Source organism: Protopterus annectens, chromosome 7.part0, assembly GCF_019279795.1.
Source record: "Protopterus annectens isolate FY-2018-M chromosome 7.part0, PAN1.0, whole genome shotgun sequence".
In the NCBI taxonomy this organism is placed as follows: domain Eukaryota; kingdom Metazoa; phylum Chordata; order Ceratodontiformes; family Protopteridae; genus Protopterus; species Protopterus annectens.
The window spans coordinates 1,404,662,662-1,404,685,577 of NC_056739.1; the positions used below are offsets into that span (position 1 = coordinate 1,404,662,662).

The 22,916-nt window shown below is 36.8% G+C and overlaps 1 protein-coding gene across 1 annotated transcript in view; it reads right to left on the bottom strand.

Moving 5' to 3' along the window:
* Window positions 1-22,916, bottom strand: part of DOCK3 (dedicator of cytokinesis 3) — a 4,843,230-nt gene that overhangs the window by 3,211,927 nt on the left and 1,608,387 nt on the right. The window lies entirely within an intron of this gene.

Genomic DNA, 22,916 nt, shown 5'->3' on the forward strand with positions numbered 1-22,916 from the left:
GCTTAGCCAGTGGGAAACTGCAATCAGAGACACACATACAGACAGACAGAGGCTACTTGTACGCATATATCTTTTTTCTCTCCATTCCTTTTCACAGATGTATCACTGTACTCAGTTCTATTTAATTTGTCTTACAGCAGCTGAAACAGACAGAGATATGACATAGGAGGATGTCACAGGAGCTTATGGTGACCTACTACACAGCTTTAGCAGCATGTGTGACACATGTATAAACTACTAATTTCCAGTTTGGGTTTCTCTTCCTCCTGCAGTTCCAGCTCTGAGTGTGGCAGAAGAGCAGCACCAGTAACATCAGTTGTGCCAGTTAAAGCCTCTGGTTCACAGTTATCTGTGGACCCCAGTTCTGCCTCTCAGCAGGGGAATGGAGGTCACATTGCTGAAGGTGACCTGGAGAACACATTGGTAATCTGTATGGGTACTACTCATTAAGTTGGAGGAGGTTTCTGTAGTGCATAACAGAGATCTGCTGTGATCCCCTGGCATCAATTGCATATGCCAGTGACGTATAAGCTGTGTTGACAGCTGGACACCAAACAAAGATGGAGCACCACATGGGACGGCTGGTTGAGTTGTGTGACTGGCAGGCTCTAACATCTACCAGCAATATGATCTGCACATGACATCAGCCATAGGGGTGAGTAATTTCTGTGTGGTTCAGCCTCTTGAATTTTGTGGCCTGTGCCATCTACCATGCTCTATCCCCCTTTAATGTGTTACCACACCTTGTGTTTCATTCCCCACTCCCTGATGTTATCCAGTCCTCCCCATCACCAAGTGTTCACCCATAGTAGCCATCCATTGTTGTTTCCACCTTTTATGTCAATAAACCCTGTCTGTCTGAGTCTATATTTTATGTTTATTTGTATACCTTGTAACTTTTGCTTTTCCTTCTATCTCTTCCACATCCATTCATTGCTACCTTCCCCAACTATGCCTTTTGTCTCCACATCAGTCATTTCTTATGGTTACCTTTATGTCTTTGCCTCTACTACCTATTACCCCCTTTTTCAACTTTATCACTTCACATTTTTCTTCCCATTTATATGATGAAGTGGGTTGACCCTCTGCATGCTCAGACTCCTTGGTCAGCCTGTCACTGTGTGGGTAGCAGCAACTAAGTGCTTCATAGTGCAGATAAGCAACATAACCCATAGCTCAGTTAGGCATGTTTGAATGCTTATTCTGTGGCATCAGCCACTGTAATCACATTAAATGTATTAGCATGACTCTTTCACTGACCCTGTGTTGTCCAAACAATGCAGCTCCTCCAGTATACTGTGCACTCCTTTTCTCTATCTAATGGCACTGAGTGAGCCCTGATTCATTCCTAAGCAGTTATGAGATGCTTAGTATTTACCCGCAGCACAGCGTCAAAGCACTTGTCTACAAATCCCACAGACCACTCTCATGGCACACTTCTAAACGCAGACTGTATGTACATTTTTTGTTTTAGTTTTCTTTGTAACATATTCATGGAATAAGTTCTACCGCAGCTGTGGATTCTGCAGTGCAAATCAAAATCAGCATTTCTAGACTGCATACTGGCGTCACTAGATGGTAATGATAACTGATTCACTTCCCAGAAGCCTTACAAAATATGGTATAAACTGAGTCTCTGCACAAGCACATGTGGCTTGATTTTTTCAGGAAGACCAGTCGCCACCCCTCTCTCCTTCAAGTATTTTAGGAGCTAATGTTGTGCGCCTACTCATCACCTTTCCCTGTCACATGTAATTGATTTATTTGCTTTCTCCTTTCTTTCTTTCTTTCTTTGTCTTCCTTTTCAGTATGTCAAATAAAATTATTTAACATTAACAGTTCATGTAGTTGCTGATGATGTATGGAAAAGCAATTTCTTTTCAACAGTTTTCACCCCGACACACACATTTCCTTCTTTCACTTTGTTAATGGAAAAATAAGTCTGCCAGTTTGAAATCTAAATGTGCATTTTGAAGCACCAGACAATGTATTAACTTCCAAGGAGATCATGATGTTCATTATTTCTGTTGAATGAAATGTTATAGCTTTGACAGTTTCCCTACACTATCCTGAACCTACACAACTCTCCTCATCAGCACAGCAAATTCCACTAGGCCACACTTTTTATTAAACTCTTAAGCCGTCTCTTTCTTTGCCTTATTAAGTGAAAGTTTATATGCTTTCTTCGTTTTAAGTAAAAATTTTATCAAATAGATTTCTTTGTTCTGTATTTTTTTTCCTTTCAAGTTCCCTTATTCATAATTTGCCATTTGAATTGCTATTAATCTCAAGCATTGCCTTAATCGGTAATTTTTTTTTTTTTTTGAAAGAACAAAATTCATCACAGCCCCATTAAAAGGTCATTTTTTGTGCCATAAAGATTATATCATATAAACACATTTAATTGCTGCTTCTAACTGCACAGAAAATATTACATGCTAATAAACTATTACATACATAAACAATATTTATATATTTGTATTTAAAAGTATGATACTGAATTAAAACAACGTAAATGAATAAATAAATAAACAAATAAATAATTCAGAAGCAAACCAACAAACTGCTCATTCTCACTCAGTTGATGTCTCATTCAAAAGGACTTCATCAATAAAGTAGTACTACATTCAGTAAATGGTGAAAACTTTATTAAAACGTAGTGCTTTCATTCAGCAAAGTGTCAGGACTTCTTCGGAGTATAAAACCAATTAACCAACTAAAAAAGGGAAACAGCTTGTTATAGACAGAACTGAATACAAAAATCAAAATGCATATCCAACCCCCCCCAATAATACTAAGGAAGGTATGTATGTATGCATGTGAAGGACCACAAGGTCATGAGCCATAGGGGCGTAAGCATTAATCCTGGAGGGTCAACTAGATCTGCAATATCCCAAGGTCCTATTTTGGATTTAAACTTGGATGTTGACTTGACAGATGAATTGAGTAACATGGACCATATACCATCTGAACCTGTACCCCCTTTTTCACAACATCCCAAGAAGTGTGAGGAAGAAAACCAACCAAAGAATTGGTCTCAATAATAACAAATCTAAAGAGTGACATCAAAATATATAACCTTAGTTCTGTTGCTCTGGATAATGATTGTGCTCCCCTTTTTGAAAACAGGCTATTTTTTGTACCAGCAAGAAATGGGAATTTGGTCGAGACCCTTATTGATTTGAAATGCTTTACGAGGAAGCTTAACCTGACTGTATTACTAGGGGACAACAGCAATATATCACAAGTAGTTAATGGACCTAAGAGGGAAAGTCTTTATAATCCTCCTTTACATTGCACTATCAACCTATTTGAGAAGCTTTGTGAGGTAGATATTAGAAAAAATATGTCACATGGTAGAAATAATTTAACTAAGGGGGAAATTAAATTATTACAGGATCTAAGTATGAACAAGGGGTTAAGATTTACGAAACCACACAGGGGAAGAGGTTTAGTAGCAATGGATAAAATGGATTATAATTGCAAAATGCAAACTATATTGTTTACAGAAAACTATGACAAGACCTCCAGGAATTAACTTAATATCCTAGTGGTTTAGTGGCAGTGATAGCCAAAGAGGTGATTAAAAAGAGAGCGGATGGCATTTACCAACTCATTTTGGGCAGGCCTGATCGGAATAATGGTAGAGGTCAGGTAGCCTATCAGGTCAGAAAGGAGGAGCCTGATAGGAAGCTTAGTTTTATTACCACTTTCAATTTGGATGCAGATGGAATTCTCGAAATACACAGGCGCAATTGGGAAATTTTGTCATATGATCAACGTATTGCGCAAAAAGTAGGATCTGCTCCTGTGATTGCCTTTAGGAGGGACAGATCATTCAAAAATTTGTTAGAATCAAAAGGAAATGAAGGAGTGGTTGTTTCTAGCAGAAAATGGGGGAATTTTAAATGTGGAATGAGGAATTGTTATATGAATACAGGACAGACCCCAGAGTATTTGAGGCTAAATGGACTGTATATACACATTGCAGGGCACTTTAACTGTTGCAGTAAGAATGTGGTATATGTGGCTTGATGCCAGTCATGCCCTGCTTTTTATGTGGGCAAAACCTGTAGATGATTTAAGGACAGGTTTAAGGAACATTTATTGGATATAAGAAACAACAAAATGACTAACGCCTTGAGTAGGCATATATCTGAGAATAAGGACCACATTTTTAAGTTGTCTGTACTGCAACAGTTGGTTTAGGACCCACAGGGTAGAATACTGGATGTACATTTAGATATATGTGCCTTCAGATTTGCATTACATTCTCCTTTGCTGAAGTTGTATTTCAGAGTCCACCTGTACTGCCACATCATCTGCATGCAGCAGCTTTGTTGATATGTCCCCTCCAACCTGTTTGATAATGTAGTCCAACACCAGTATGAACAGCAGTGGGCTCAGAACTGAACCCTGGTGTACACTCACACCCACTGGGAACCCCTCTGTGAGACAGAAACACTGTTCATACTTGAGTCACTGGGTCCTTGAACATAGCCTGCACTAATTCTATCAATGTTTCTGGGACATCAAACCACCACAGTACTGCCCAGATCAGTTTTCTTGGGACCTTGTCATATGCTTTCTCCAAGTCTAGGAATACCCAGATGGACTCTCTCCTCATCTCTAGCTTCTTTTCAAGTATATGTCTCAATGCAAACACTAGCTCAATTGGGCTGCATTATGGGGCATCAAACTCCTACCACATTGCATGAAAGTTCTGGAGATGGTGACTGATAAACGGATACGTAGAGTAGGAGAATGTAAGATGAGAGATGAGCAGTTCAGATTCAAAGTGGGAGAAATACCTATTGTTATTTATAGGAGGATCAGGAACTTTAATAACTCAACCAGAAGCGTAAAAACAGCCATATGGCAAAGTGTGGGAGACACCCCCAGTGCAAGTTTATTTTTCAGGATGAATTTGTACACATCTATGGATACAGGAGAATGTTTTCCCAGACTAGATAAACATGTGATACTAAAATGGTTGTCTATGTGGCAACATGTCAGAACTGTTCCTCCTTTTATATAGAAAAAAAAGAGAAAAGAGATTAATGGAGTATGTGTATGAGCATGTTAGGGACATTGGTAACAAGAACTCGTCTAATGCCCTATAGACACACACTGAGAAGAATAAGAGTCACAATTTCAAGTTTTTTGTCATAATGGTTGTAGAAGAGGATAAAAGGGTTGACCTTCTAATGGCTGGCTAGAATTTAAAGAAACTGAGTAGCAGATTAGAACTAATGTGGCCGGACCTTGGGGGGAGGCTTAATGACCATATTTCCCTTTCTAGTTTTCTTAAAATGAAAGCACTTAGTTAATACATTTCTTTCTCAATATCACTATATTTTATTTAAATAAATATGTAAATACTTGTGCATTCACGTATTTTTTTTTTTTTATTTATATATACATATATCTATGCATTTTGGTCCTTTTTGTTTTTTAAGCTACTTGTAAATATGCCACATTCAACTTTAGAGTTAACAAGGGTTAAATTATTGGGTTACTGGATGACCAAATGGAATGTGTCTTGCTTTACTGGATGGCTTTGATTCAGTGATTTTATACTCTGACACTTTGTTGGATGAAAGCGCTATGTTTTAGTTTTCATCATTTAGAGAATGTATTACTAGTTTATGGATCAATTCTTTTTGAATGAGATATTGACTGAGTGAGAATGAGCAGTTTGTTGGTTTGGTGCTGAGATTTTTCTTCTTTTTTTGTTTCTTGTAGTTTTGGATGTTTTCAGTTCTCCTCGTGATGTCACATCCTGGCAGCAGGACTAATGTCATTTCCTTGAACAGCCAATTAATACTGAAGTTTTGGACCTTACCCTTTCAAATCTCATTCAACTTGTGGGTCTTCCATCACAGAAAGTTATTTCTCTTGATGAAAGGATTAGTGGGTGTGTCCAGGAGCCATTTGTTTTGGATTTTGCTAACCAGTGTGTTCTTACTACTACTTCACCACGTGCACGAAGCAACCACCGGAGCGACTTGTCGAGATCATTAGGGTCCCAATTAGAGGCTGACAAAAGATATGCTGCTACTAAACATGGACTGCAAGCAGGTAATTCCAAATAGTACAACCTCTGCGAGTGAGGCAGCTGCAGGGTCCCAAAGAGCAAAGTATTCAAACAAAAAGAAAACAGGACAGAGTATTCAAACAAAAAGAAAACAGAGATTCAAAGCTTCAAGGGTCTGGAGGTTTGGCCAATACAGAATGCAGGACATGTGCATTTGGCCAAATAAATGACCCAATCTGAGGAACAGTTAGCAAAAAATGTTATATTGAATACTTGAGGGGTGTTTTGACTGCTGAAACTGGTGGTTTTGAGTATGATGTTACAATAGATACAGTGTCCACAAGGGAAGCAACCAATTAATGGATCCCCTGATAATGTGGTCTAGATACTTTTGGTACCTTTCTCCTCAAGATGTTTAAAGTGATTAAAAAAGGCAGATAGATATTTGCCTTTCCGAAAGGAAAACGAACATCTATCTCCAAGAATGTCCTGAAGTCTAGGTTCACATGCTAATATGTTCCAATTATGTTGAACAATTTGCATCAATATGTTGGTATTCCGACCATATGTGGTGATAAATCTAGGTGTTACTGAAGGTGATTTGTGTCTAGTTTTGTAATGAAGCAATTCAGTGTGTTCCATCTGGTCAACTGTGTGTTTGGTATGTAATAGTTGACCCATTTTATACCCACGGTCATGGAATCAATGTACTAAATCATCTCTGAAGTGTCTTTAAGTGTGCTGATCAGAACAAATGCGTTTAATGCGCATGAACTGTGATTTGGGAATGTTTTTGCAGATGTGAGGAGGATGAAAGCTGGTTGCATGGAGAAGTGAATTATTTTGGGGGAAATTGCGATGAATTTCTGTAGTCAGCGTATGATCAGATGCACGGCAAACCAATACATCTAAGAAGATAATTTTATCTCTATCATAGCTGACAGAAAATTCAATCCCCCATTTATTTTTGTTCAAATAAGAAACAAATTCCAAAAGGTATTCTTTATTCACTCTCCATACCAACCAGCAGTCATCCAAATATCTGCGCCAAATGTCCTTTTCAACCATATAAATGTTATGAGAGTTGTCATAAATAACCTGTTCTTCAAAGTATGCCATGAACAAATTGGCATATATGGGTGCAAAAGATGCACCCATAGCTGTCCCCTTGGTTTGTAAATAGCATTTGTCTTTGTAAAAAAACACATTTTTTGTCAAAACATGTTCTGTTAAACACAAAAAAAGGGTGTTGAAACCTGGCTTGTATATTTCAGTTTTGTTGAGCCAGTATTCCAACGCCTCTAGGCCAGCCCAATGTGGTATGTTGGTATATAATGATTTTACATCCAATGTGCAAAGTAACCAGTCGGGATCAAGCTGTGTATCAGAGATAATCTGCAAAAATTCTGTGGTATCTTGAATTCTAGAATGGACACATTGTAAAAGGGGCTTAAGAAATTTGGTAAGGAATAGAGATAATGGTTCTGTTAATGAATTTCTACCTGAAACAATGGGTTTGCCGGGTGGATGTTGAAGGTCCTTATGTATTTTAGGTAGGAAATAAATGTATTGTGGACAAGGGTTGGCAATGGCGAGTTGATGATGTGTGTTTTGAGTAATGATACCTTCTGCAACAGCTAAACTAAGGAAAGAATCAATCTGTTCCTTGAATATTGGTGTTGGATCAATGGTGAGTTCCGAGTAATAGCGTGCATTGGATAATTGGTTCAGTGCTTCATGATCATATTGTAATGTATCCTGAATCACTATAGAACCACCTTTGTCAGCACCAATTATGACTAGATTGTGATTGTTTGCCAATGTGTTGATATTTTCCATGCACATTTTGGATTAGGTAATGGTGCAATTGATCTAAATTGAAAATGTAGATCTTTGATAATGGCTTGTTGAAACATATAAACTTGGTGATTCATGGGTGGCATGAACAAAGACCTATGGTATTTAAATTCATCAGAGATCTATGGTTCTTGTTCCTGGAAAAATAGTTTGAGGTTATGATTTCTACAAAATGAAACAATATCTTGAACAAAACTTTCTTCAGAAACAAAAAAAACAGGGATGAATGATAATCCTTTGTTAAGAATGTCAATTTCAGAGGAGGAGAGGACATGTGATGAAATATTAGTAATGTTTACATTTGTAATTAAGCACATGGCTCACTTGAGTATTTAAATACAGGTTCTTTTTTGTTGTTTTTTTTTTAAACACTGAAGAAGGCTTTGTTAAATATTTGCTGAGACCGGTCTGTTTTTCAAGAACCTCAATCAATAAATTTATTTTCAAGGTGCCTTGTATGCTGGTCCTGCAAGCAGGTAATCTCATTTGTAATCTTAAAGACTAAATTTTGTTTTTAATAACTCCTCTGCTTTACCTCAAACAATGGGTGTTACCATTGCTAATTAGTTGCTACACTTTGAAAACAGATGTATGAATTATCGGAAACTACATCTAGAAAATAGATATTTTTGTAAATGTATTAAATAAGGCATTGTGTCTAAGGGACTCAGAACATGGACATTTCCAACTGGTCTTCAAGCGGGTTCAGATTTACATTGCGATTTTTTTTTATGTATGTTTGACTGGCATAGACAGGGGTTAATGGAAATACTTATTAATCATAATCAAATTTATTTGGACAGTTTGGAGACATTGGATTATTTTTGTTGATAATTTTATAACTAATGATTTATTGTTTGACTATCATAAATAAAAAAGAGATTATGATAAGCCTATATAAATTTTGACCGAAGAATATAAGAGGTAATAAATAAAATAGAGAAAAAGCTCATTAGAGATAGAAATGAATATGAAAATAAAAAAGCATATCAACCCCCCCCCAATAATGGTAAGGAAACATGTATGTGAGGGACCACCTTGTCATGAGCCATAGGGGAGTTGGCATTAATCATGGAGGGTCACCTAGATCTGTAATATCCCAAGGTCCAATTTTGGATTTAAATTTGGGTTTTGATTTGACAAATGAATTGTGTAACAGGGACTATATACCTCCTTTTTCCAAACAACCCAAGAAGTGAGTGAGGAAGAAAACCAACCAAAGGAAGGAATAATAACCAATGTAAAGAGTGATTTCAAAATTTATAATCTGTTGCTTTGCATAATGACTGTGCTGCTCTTTTTGTAAAGGGTTTTTCTTTTGTACCAGCAGGAAACTGGAATTTGTTCGAGACCATTATTGATTTGAAATGCTTTATGTGGAAGCTTAACCTGAGTTTATTACTAGAGGACAACATGAAAACTATGATGGGATCTCTAGGAATAAACTTAAAATTGATACCAGGAAATGGATGTTACCTTAGGTGATTTATTACTGCAGGGGGTAATTGCAGAATCAGAATAATCTTACCTGACATTAGAGTTTTCCCATATCCCAGGTAATTTTGGGATACCAAAAATACATAATGATTTTTATGAGCCCCCCTTTACAACCCATTGTAGATGCAAAATGATCTAAACTATATGGGTTCCATAAGTTCATTGACTTTAAACTAAAAGAGGTATTGGAGGATTGGAGGATGTGGGTCAAATACTAAAGGATCCATGGGGTTTTCTTTCAATAGTGCATAATGGTCTATATACTGAACACGTTAATTTGGTGACTGTTAATGTCACAGATTTATTTTCAGTTCTAGCCCATTGTTGTGGAATTGACTGGTTTTATGACTATTTAGCTGCCAAAAGTAGTTTTGACACTGATACCTTGTACATATTGAGAACCTTATTGGAAATGGTTCTTGAAAATAATTTCATCTGGTTTGAGAAATCCTTTTCAAGCAAAAAACTAGGCTAGCAATGGAGACAGCTTGTATACCTATTTTTGCTAATATTGTATTAGCTTACTGGGAAGAGGACTTTTTTAATTTGGAGTTTGTCAACTCATGTGTATATTATGGACAATCCTTTAATGATCTTGTGATTTTTTGGTCAGATACTGACAATAGTTTAACTGAATTTTATAAATTCATTGACAACAGTACTGACTTATTAAGATATACCATCAAGAAGTCCAAGATCAGTATTTGTTACCTTGAAACAGAAATTTGATTGACCATTATAACAGGGGTTTTATATCTAAGTCTACTTACTCTAATACCCTGCTTCATTTTGACAGCTGTCATCCCTTACATCAAAAAAGATCCCTGGTTAAAAGGCAATTAGTTAGGATAGTCAGAATGGTTTCTGAGCTTCAAAATTTTTATTTAGAAGGACAGAAGCATAAGGTGATGCTACTTAACATGAGTATTTCATTAGGCTTCTTAGGATTTTTAAGGAGGTTTATTATAAAAGAACCAATGGTACATTTAAACCCGTCCCAGGTGCTGACCTACCATCTTGCATTGCTTAGAATGTGGCATTGAATAACCACAACAATTTTAATAATGGTCTTACATTAACCTATAACATTAAAGCTGAAAAAGTTAGAAATATAGAGTCCAATAATTGGAAAACATTTGATATAGGTGGAGTGGACAAATTTAAAGTGTGAGAAAAACCTATTTTTAAAACTTTTTGGAATCTATTAATTTTGTACCAACCAGAAGTGTAAAAATGGATGTATGACTAAGTGTGGGAGATGCCCCCAATGTAGGTTTATTTTTGAGGGGAATTTGTGCACATCTATGGATACAGGAGAATTTTTTCCTGACTAGATAGATGTACTTGTAATACTAAAATGGTTGTCAATGTAGCAACATGTCAGGACTGTTCCCCCTTTTATATAGGAAAAAGAGAAAGGAGATTAATGGAGCATGTGTATAAGTACGTTATGGACATTGATAAAAATAACTTGTCTAATGCCGTATGGAAACATATTAAAAAGAATAAGGTTCATACTTTCAAGTTTTTTTTTTTGTCATAATGGTTGTAGAAGAAGATAAAATGGGAGGACTTACTAAGGTTTGGCTCTAATTTAAAGAACCTGAGTGTCAGGTTAAGAACTATTGCAACCAGACCTTGGGGGCTTAATGACCATATTTCCCATTCTAGATTTCTTAAAATTAAAGCACTTAGTTACTAAATTTCTTTCTCAATATTACTATATTTTATTTAAAAATATGTGTAAATACTCGTGTATTCATGTATTTATTTTCATTTTTATTTATGTATACATGTACCTATGTATTTTTGGTCCCTTCTGTTTTTTTTAAGCTAGTTGTAAATATGCCACATTCAGCTTTAAAGTTAACAAAGGGTTAAATTATTAGTTTAATTGGGTTACTTGGTGACCAAATGGAATGAGTATTCCTTTATTGGATGGTTTTAAATAGTTCTTTTGTTGAGTGATTTTATACTCTGAAAAAGTCTTAACAGTTTGTTGGACAAAATTCTAACTTTTAAAAATATTTTCATCATTTACTGGATGTATTACTATTTTGTCGATCAATTATTTTTCAATGAGACACCGACTGAGTGAGAACAAACAGTTTGTAGGTTTGGTTCTGAGTTTCTTTCTTCCTTTTTTTGTTTCTTGTGTTTTTTCGACATTTTTGATTCTCCTCTTGATGTCACTTCCTGGCAACAGCACTAATGTCATTTCTGGGAACAGCCAAGTGAATGCTGAGGTTTTGGATCCTACCCTTTCAAATCTCACTCATCTTGTGGCTCTTCAATCACAGAAAGCTAATTCTCTTGATGAAAGGATTAGCGGGTGCATTCAGGAGGTGTACGCTTTGGAGTTTGCTAACCAGTGTGTTCCTTGTGCACCTTGTGCACAAAGGGACCAACGGAGAGACTTACCAAGATCTTTAAGGTCCCAGTTGGGGGCTGACAAAATATATTCTGGTTCTGAACATGAACTGCATGCAAATAATCTCATTTGTAATCTTAAAGACTAAATTTTGTTTTTAATAACACCTCTGCTTTACCTCAAACAATGGGTATTTCCATTGCAAAGTAGTTACTATATTTTGAAAATAAACTTAAAAATATCGGAAACTACAGCTAGAAAACAGTTATTTTAGGGCATGTACTAAAGTAGGTATCGTGCCTAATGGACCTAGAAGATGGAAATTTCCAACTGGACTTCAAGAGGGTTCAGATTTACATTGCAATTTGTTATATATGTTTGACCAGCATGAGCAGGAGTTAATGGAATTACTTATTAAGCATAAATAAATTTATATGGATAAATTTATATCGATAGTTTGGAGACTGAGATTATTTCTATTGATAATTCAATAACTAATGATTTATTGTTTGACTATTATAAAGGAGATTATGATGAGGTTTATATAAATGTTGACCAGACAATACAAGAGGTAAAAAAAACAGAAAAGAGAAAAAGCTTGTTAGATATAGACCTGAATGCAAAAATCAAAAAGCATATCAACCCCCCCCCCAATAATGGTAAAGAAACTATGTATGTAAGGGACCACCAGGTCACGTGTCATAGTTGAGTTAGAATTAGTTATGGAGGGTCACCTAGATCTGCAATATCCCAAGGTCCTGTTTTGCGTTTAAACTTGGGTGTTGATTTGACAGATGAATTGGGTTACAGGGACCATATACCATCTGAACCTGCACCCACTTTTTCCCAACAATCCAAGAAGGGAATGAGGACGAAAACCAGCCATAAGAGTCGGTCTCAATAATAACCAGTATAAAGGGTGATTTCAACATTTATAACCTTAGTTCTCTTGCTTTGCATAATGACTGTGTTGCCCTTTTTGAAAAGGGGGTTTCATTTGTACCAGCAAGAAATGGGAATTTGGTCAAGACTGTTATTGATTTGAAATGCTTTACAAGAAAGCTTAACCTGAGTGTATTACTAGGGGACAACAGCAAAATATCCCAACTAGTTAATTGACCTAAGAAGGCAAGTCTTTATAAACCTCCTTTACATTCCACTATCAATCTATTTAAGAAGCTGTGTGAGGTGGATATTAGTAATAGTATTTCACATAGTAGAAATAATTTGACTAAGGGGAAAATTAAATTATTACAGGATTTAAATATGAACAAGGGGTTAAGATTTATGAAATCACACAAGGGAGGGGGTTTAGTAGTGATGGATAAAATGGATTTTAATTGTAAAATGCAAACTATATTGTTTACAGACAACTACGATGAGACCTCCAGGAATGAACTTAATATTGCGTACCAGGAAATGGATGTTACCTTAGGTGATTTATTATGGCAGGGGCTAATTACAGAATCAGAGTACTCTTACCTTAAAGTAGAGTTTCCCCATATCTCAGGTATTTTTGGGATGCCAAAAATACATAAGGATATTTGTGACCCCCCCCCCTTTACGACCCACTGGAGACACAAAATGATCTAAAACCTATGGGTTCTCTAAGTTCATTGACTTTAACCTGAAAGATGCATTGGAGGATGTGGGTCAAAATGATCTAAAACCTATGGGTTCTCTAAGTTAATTGACTTTAACCTGAAAGATGCATTGGAGGATGTGGGTCAAATATTGAAGCATTCATGGGATTTTCTTTTAATAATACATAAAGGTCTAAACATTGAACAACTTACTTCAGTGACTATTGATGTCATACACTTATTTTTGGTCATAACCCATTGTTGCGGAGTTGACTGGTTTTATGACTATTTAGCTGCCAAAAGTAGTTTTGACAATGATATATAACAAAGGTATGTACTGAGAACCTTAATAAAAATGGTGCTTGAAAATAATTTCATCTGGTTTGAAGGAACCATTTTCATGGAAAATAACGGGTAGCAACGGGGACAGATTGTACCCCCCATTTTTGCTAATATTGTATTAGCTTATTGGGAACAGAACTTTGTTTTTAACTTAGAGTTTGTCAACTCATGAGTATATTACGGACAATTCTATAATGATCTCATGATTTTTTGGGTGGATACTGATGATAGGTTAACTTATATTATCAACTTCATTAATAACACTACTGACTACTTAAGATTTACAGTCAAGAAGTCCAAGGTCAGCATTTGTTATCTTGATACAGAAACTTTGACTGAGCATCATAACAGAGATTTTATATCTAATTTTGACTGAGCATCATAACAGGGATTTTATATCTTAGCTATATTGGAACCCTACTTACTCTAATACCCTGCTTTATTTTGACAGCTGGCATCCCTTATATCAAAAGAGAGCCCTGGTTAAAGGGCAATTAGTTAGGATAGCCAAAATGGTTTCTGAGCTTGACAATTTTTATTAAGAAGGAGAGAAGCTTAAAGTGATGCTACTTAACAGGGGTTATCCATTAGGCTTCTTACATAGGATTTTTAAGGATGTTTATTATAAAAGAACCAATGGTACTTTTCAAACCCCACCTAGGCGCTGTTCTGCTCATCTGTGTTGATTAGAATGCGACACTGAATAACCCCCAAAATTTTAATAATGTTCTTATAACTTATAACACAGAGGCTGAAAAAGTTGGAAATATAGAGTCCAATAATTGGAAAACATTTGACATAGGTGGAATTGGCAATGGTAAAGTGTGAGAAAAAACTATTGTTATTTATAGGAGGGACAGGAACTTTAATAACTTTTTGGAATCTAATAATTTTGGTACCAACCAGAAGTGTAAAAGTGGACGTATGGCTAAGTATGGGAGATGCCCCCAGTGTAGGTTTATTTTTGAGGGGAATTTATACACATCTATGGATACAGGAGAATTTTTTCCCAACTAGATGTATGTGTGATACTGAAATGGTTGTCTATGTGGTAAAATGTCAGGACTGCCCCTCCTTTTATAGACGAAAAACAGAAAGGAGGTTAATGGAGCGAGTTTATGAGCACATTAGGGACACTGGTAACAAGAACTTGTCTAATGCCCTGTGGAGATGCATTGAAAAGAATAAGGGTCATAGTTTCAAGGTTTTTTGTCATAATGGTTGTAGAGAGAATAAAAGGGGAGGACCTACTATGGTTTGGCTCTAATTTAAAGAAACTGAGTGGCAGATTAGAACTAATGCGTGCGGGATCTTAGGGGCTTAATGACCATATTTCCCTTTCTAGTTTTCTTAAAATTAAAGCAATTGGTTACTAAATTTCTTTCTCAATATTACTTTATTTTATTTGAATAAATTTGTAAATACTTGTGTACTCATGTATTTACTTTCACTTTTATTTATATACACATATATCTATGCATTTTTGGTCCCATCTTGTTTTTTAAGCTAGTTGGAAATATGCCACATTCAGCTTTAAAGTTAACAAAGGGTTAAATTAAGTTATTGGGTTACTGTTTGACCAAATGGAATGAGTACTGCTGTATTGCATGGCTTTAAATAGTTATTTGGCTAAGTGGTTTTATACTCTGAAGAAGTCTTGACAGCTTGTTGGACAAAAGTGCTAAGTTTTTATAGTGGATGTATTACATAGACTGAGTGAGGATGAACAGTTTGTTGGTTTGGTGCTGAGTTTTTTTTTCCTTTTTTGTTTCTTGTAAATAAATAAATTCATTAAATACACTTCCTAAACAACATAAAAATTACATCAGGTATCCGCAGCATTATTAGATTTGTCACAGTGATTAAGGTTACTATGATTCCCAAGTGATATGTCAAGGAGCTGAAATACACGTTTAGAACTCAAGTATATCATTGTAAATGTGGCTGTGTATTGCTTAGTTAAGAAGGTGACCACATTTAAAATTGCTGCTCAGTGTGCTATTGTCTAACTTTGTTCTCTGTGTGTGTGTGTGTGTGTGTGTGTGTGTGTGTGTGTGTGTGTGTGTGTGTGTGTGTGTGTGTGTGTTTTCACATGCACACTGGTAATGACTTCTGTGGAGTTATACAAGAACTATGCTTCCCACACTGGCACACTATAAATTAACTTTTAAACTAAAGAAAGCCAACATTTGACTTAAATTCTTTAATGTACTTCTAATACACATTTCTCCAAATGGAAAATATAGAATTTATAGAGATGAAATACTCAAGGAAAGTTAAACCCTTTATCCTGTGCCATTCTGACTGTGTTTGCATAAAATACCACTGATCATGCCATCCAAAAGCACAGTAGTAAATTCAGTGCGTTAATTTGCATACCTCAAAGTTCTTGTCACTGGAAATGCACAAATATATATTTATAAAGCTCTTTAATTATAATATTAAGCAGCTGCGTGCATTGCTTAAGGTTGTGTGATATAGGGAACACTCTAATTAAGCACCAACACAAGAACAAATAACATTGTTAAAATACAAAGCAGACCTCATCTTGCTACATTGGTAGAAGAAAAAATGAGGTGCACCATTAATCATCTAACTGTTATAAAACTTGTTACACACCTGACATCATACTGGTACACAACATTTTTTAACAGATAGGATGACATACCTGTACGAAAAAATGAAATAATGTATTTTTATAATTTATATATATATATATATATATATATATATATATATATATATATATATATATAAATAAAATAATGGATGTAATGTACTGCAAGTAGCCCAAAAAATATGCAGCGCTAAATAACTCCATGGGATCCTTTGAATCTTTAAAAGTCCACTCACTGTCAATAAAGTAATAGCTGAAACTCCTCATGTACTACAAAATATTGTTATTGGGTACCTGAACATAATCGGTTCTTATGTGGTCTTGAAGTGGATGACAAGAAGTTCAGCTCTCAAACTTTAATCATTGGGTGAATTACTTGAACTATGATAACTGACTTATGTTTATAGGTCTGGTCACAATATAGTACATTATTTTACTTTGCTGCTCATAACAATGTATTTCCCCTTTTTCTTCGAAAGGAAAGAGCTGATCTTAAATCAGTAACTTCAAGCACAGACACATGGAAGAGAGTTATAAGATGAAGCAGTTAAGCATCTATTGTTTGTTTCAAATCTTGGGCCATACAGAGTCTCTAGTGACCTCTCTGCATTACCCACTCCATTATAGCCCTGCTGATTATTTCTCCCACTTTTCAATTCCTTATTTTCTGCTATTTTGGTTAACAGGTCTCGGACATATTGCCAAATGTCATTTTACTGGAAGAAAGAAAGAAAAAACAACAAACTTCTACCAGACATCCACTCTACAAAGTTATTATAATTTTGCTTTCTGAAGGGGCTCTGCCTTCCCCATATTTACATGCAGAGGACCACATCTTCTCTACAATGCTACTTACTATAACAATGATGAGTTCATTTCACATCAGGGTAGGAGAAAAAAACAATCATTAGCACCTCTTCTTCCAGCCTCACTTGGAGACTTTGTGCATTTTAGTTGACATCTTTTGGATACCTGTAATCTGTATCTGCTTCCTCTGAGTAAGACCCAGCCTTGAAAACCAGCCTTCCAAGTTAGAGCACAAAAGCAGAAACTCTGAAACTACTAGCTGATGACTCCCTCATCTTCACCACATATAACGCACACAACACATGCAGCATACACATACATGCAAATCATGCACTGATTGCGGTATGGAATTAATCACACCAGTAACATTTAGTGTGCAGGTTGCCTTGTCCCAGTCAAGCTGATATTGCTTGAAAGGTAGATCTCACACAGCACCTTGGTCTCACTGTAGATTAACTGAATTTGAAGTATTCAGTGCCATGATTAATCAGATTATATGTGAGAAAATCACTTCATCTGGAAAATAAATGCAAAACATGCTTTTTTTTTTGTCCAGCTGGAAAGATTTTCTCCCATTTAATTTTATTTTAGTCTCAGAGCTCCAGACACTCATGATCCAGCATGCAAGTAGCTAGGAATGACACACTCAATTATCTGACTGCCCATAGTAGTTAATACGTCAATGCACTCAGCAGTGGAGTCTTATCGCACATGTATGACTGTATGACTGTGTTAACTTCAAAAAATGAGACATCATTACAATGACCATGGCATCTCCTGAGATTTCCTATCCATTTTTGTTTCAGACTTTAGTGCTTCCTTTACCTTTTAATCAGCACATTTTATAAAAACACTGAAAATGAAGGATTACTTTCCAGAGACATGGGTAGATTGCTCAATTCTGTATTTCCTTTCTCTTGCTTATCTACAGGCAAGTATGTTCTTTGAGTGACAGGTCATGCAGTTTTATTATTATTAAAATATATTAAAATTGTGATCCCTCATTCACAGTCTGCAAATGACCCATTATCAACGTTGATACATCCCACTTCATTTAAATATAAATAAGTAGTGACTCTGACTTTATTATTTAATAAAGGTGTTAAAACTATCTTTGAGCTGTGATGCATTTAATGTGGTCCTAAGGTCACATCAGTGTAGGTTAGAGAGTGTTTACATTTGCAGGGAAGAAGCAGCAGGTATGGAGTACACAAAGCTAAAGCATTACTGCCTGCTTTAACTTGTCTGTTAATGTTCTCACTAGAATAAGCAGTGCATTTAAAGTGCACGGAGTGTATTTTAACTATAAACACCTAGAGTTAGCAGTAGCATCACAGAGAAAGGCATCAAAATCTCACCAAGGAATTTCCAATAGAGACAGAACTAAGAAAGCACCAATTTAAGAACTGAAATCACAATTACGAGTAGCATATATAAAAGTGTCACTGAAACAGCCAGATGGAATAACTGTAAGCTCAAGCTGTATCACACAAGTTCTCCTGTGAAACAAGAAACCAGACTGATGGACTGTCTGTTAATGAATGCCCTCTTTGTGATCTTTTCCCCAGGGCTCTAAGTATAAATACAGCTCTTTAGAAATAAAATCTGAAACTAAAGAGGTTCAGGTGGGGCAAAGACTGTTACCAGCTATGTGAAAACATTAATGTTGATCTCTTCCATCAGCTACTGTCTAACTTGCATGAATGTGACTTCTTTTCTATGGCTTTGGACAGCTTGAGGTGGCTTACTGGTAAATTGCTTTTATGATGGTGTGCAGGGTCCGGGGTTCAAAACCTGCAAGGGCTGTTTATTATAAGCTCTGTGGCATGTGTGATAAATGTGTAACAATGTAATAGCAATAACTACATAGGTAGAGGTTTGAATCTCATTCCTGGTAAGTGTTTGTGTGTGTGTACCTATATATATATATATATATATATATATATATATATATATACATATGTGTGTGTGTGTGTGTGTGTCCATACCTTAAAGATCCCCTCAAGGGACTAGTCACAATACCAGTAGATTGCCAGGCACCCAGTATTACTGCTGCACAGGTTAAAACAGCATTGTCAAAGGCCAGGAATATTGCTTCTATGGGACCTGACAATATCCCTGGCTGTGTTCTACATGAACTACAGAGTGAACTGGCACGTCATCTGTGTACCCTGTTCAATCACAGCCTCACCTCAGGCTTTGTCCCTTGTGAATGGCACACTGCTACAGTCATCCCTCTGCACAAAGGAGGAGCGACTACAGACCCTGGGAACTATCGCCCCATTAGCCTGACGAGTCTGACATGCAAAGCTATGGAATGCATCAACATGGACCTAATAAACAAGGATATGGGGAATCTCCAAACTCTGGATCCCATACAGTTTGGTTTTATGAAGGGTAGATCATGCCTGCTAAACTTGGTCAACTTCTTTGAGTCAGTCACCAGAGCTGTGGATGAAGGCAAAGTGGTTCATACAGCCTACCTTGATCTGGCCAAGGCCTTTGACACCATTCCCCACTCAGGAATCATAGAAAAACTCACTAAGCTAGACATCAACCCCTATATCACTAGGTGGGTTGCAAACTGGTTCACAGGTAGAACCCACAGTGTAAAAGTAGCTGACTCCAAGTCAGACTGCCGACCAGTCACGAGTGGAGTCCCACGGGGTTCGGTTCTGGGTCCTCTCCTGTTTGGCATATAGTTCTCTGAAGTCCAGGCCAATATGAAGGGGCTCTGGCTGACAAAGTTCACAGATGATTGCAAGTTGGGAGCTATTATTAACTCCCCAAGTGATGTTGACATCCTACAGAAAGGCCTCACTGAGACCTACGACGGGTGTTAGCACCATGGCCTTAAGCTCAATGCCAAAACATGTGTCATCATCCCCTTTGGAAAAAACCCAGTTCCCATGAATTACCACATCGATGGCAGTCTACTAAACAAAGAAGGCATTATAAGAGATCTGGGAACACAGGTTGACAGCAACCTCTCTTTTGACTACCACATTGCCACTGTGGTCAGAAAGTCCTACTATGTGGCACATCTCATTACTAAGGGTTTTGCATCCAGGAAGAAAGATGTCATTGTCTCCCTCCACTCTTCCCTCATTAGGCCAGTCATTGACTATAATGCCCCATTTGGCATGTACCTCACTAAACACCTGGAACAACTGGAGAGGCTGCAAAAGTACCTCACAAAGGGGATCCTAGGCTTTAAACATTTGTCCTATATGGACAGACTAAAATAACTCCAGCTATCCTCTGTCTAAATCACCTACTTAGAGGCGATCTCTGCTTACAAAGACATGTCTGTCCCAGCTCTGTTAGAAATGCTACATCTAAAGAAATCCCAATCTCTCCACACCACACACTCCGGAGACCACAACCTCATTACCACAATCAACAGAACATGCTGGAGGGACATGTTCATAACCCGGAGACTGCCCATGCTATGGAACAGACTTCCCATAAATGTCAAGCAGAGCACCTCAGTGACCCTCTTCAAGACAAATCTTGATGAGTGGATGGGAAATAGAAAATTCACTCCAGGGATCACTCCAGTGGCTTAACTCGACAGAGGCACTGGGAACAAAGGTCGGGTGGCACGATGCCAGGGTAATCCTATGGGCTAGGCATGTAAAGGCTCCAGGGCCATTAGCCTAGTACACACCTATGAACCTATGAAATATGCAGATACACCTGACATCTCTTAGATGGCCATATTTGTGCATTTCAGACAGACTTTTTCCATAAAACGTGTGATCCTGACACTACTTCTCTTGCTAAGCAAAACAGTATATAAAATCAGAACAGATTGCTTTACTGCACTGAAAAATAGTTGCATTGAGCAAGAATGGATAGTGCTTCTACTATGACTAGTGTGCACCTAGGGGCATCACTGGGTCCGTGACTTTACAAAACTTGGATAATTTTACTGCACAGTTTAGGAGGAAGCTCTGTACACAAAAGAATGGCAACTGAATTTACCAGTAGCAGCTGTCATAAAAATCATTAACTTTATTCAGGCAAGGGCATTAAATCACCAAGAGAGGATGTCAATGTCACTCTTTATAATGAAGTGAGAAGCCTCAGCCAAGAAAAAAATATTGGCAGAATTTCTGACATAAGAAAAGCAATATCGACAGATGTGCAATCCTGCTTGGATGCTGGATTGATTGCACTTCAAGAGGTTAAACTTACCTTTGCAGGGTTTTCATTTTAAACCATAGCTATATGGAACAGTGCAGGCATTTATTAAAGATTATTTTAAAGGCAAAATACACCATTTCTTTTCAAACAAAAACACTTTTGCATGAAAATAAAAGTGTGTTTTTAAGCCTTCAATAAAATATTAATTTTTAAATGTTGCTTTTGAATGGAGAAGACTATATGTAGTAAGCCATGTTTATGGCACTAATATTCATGTTCTGGCACTGGGTAGTTACTTCATAATGGGTCGAGCTGTAATAATGGTGGGTTAGCGTAGGTAAGTAACTAAGTTATTGATGTAATCACCAAACTGTTATATTAACAGTTTTGAAGAAAACTATATTAACAGTTCTCACTAGATGTGAAAAATTAAACATCACTAATGGTGAGATACAAATGTGGTTAAGAATTTCTGCTTTTATTTACTTATTTTACTACTTTAACATCAGAAATTAATTTGAGTATTTCATATATATATTCCCCAGAGAACATAAATTCAGTATATGGGTGGATATGACTGCATGCATTTGTTTGATACGTGTGTGTGTGTGTGTGTGTGTGTGTGTGTGTGTGTGTATGTGTGTGTGTGTGTGTGTGTGTGTGTTTGCATGTACCACCTTTGCTATATTACAATGAATGCTTATACCCAGCAAACATTGCAGGGAGTTTGAAAGATAAGAGGACAATATCCCTAGCTGCTACTGAAATCTGTTTATAATTTCCTGTATTCCATCCTGGTTTAATTTCTCCATGTTCATAGGTTCATAGGTTGGTACTAGGCTATCGGCCCTAGGGCCTATACAAGCCTAGCCATAACAATTCCCTGGCTATTTCTTCCCACACTATTTACTTTCCTGGACCTCTGTCTAGCAGGGCAACGGACGTGATCCCCGGGGTGAATTTCCTTTCTCTCATCCAGTCATCAAGGTTCCTTTTGAAGAGGGCCAAAGAGGCGCTCTGCTTGACATGTATGGGCAGTCTATTCCAGAGTCCAAGTGTTTTGGGTTTCGTATACCATGAAATAAAATGACCCCATTCTTAAGTCAGTGTACGACTAGAGGTCATGAAATTAGTTCTGCGTCAATCCTTGATGTTAGTCAAGAGTGCTCTTCTCAGCACATGCAATGTGCTCAGAATTGACTCCTTCTGCAGTACTAATGGAGTTACTTGTATTGGTAGCACATTTAATTACTGTTGTAAATTCTATGTTATTAGTTCTGTTGCTCAAACTATTTCTTCCACATTGTCCTCATTTCTACCTGCAAATCCTAGTATTTTATGATTTTGTGTCTCTCTGTACATAAAACACTGTAATCACTGGGTATAGCAATTTCAATTATGAGTGTTACTTTTGACTTTTTTTCTTGAATATTAAATTTGGTTTTCTTGCATCTATTTTTTGAACTGCTGACAGTGGGTGATTCCATGTGATTTAACGTCATCATTCTCTATAATTCTTTGAGTTTCATGTTTCCAGTGCTTCTCAGCTACTTCTATATTGTAGCATTTGCACAATCCACTATGCAACAGTCTTGCCACATTATTCTGTCTTTCAGTGTACAGATCCTGTCTTTTCCACAATACTAGTCCTAGGAT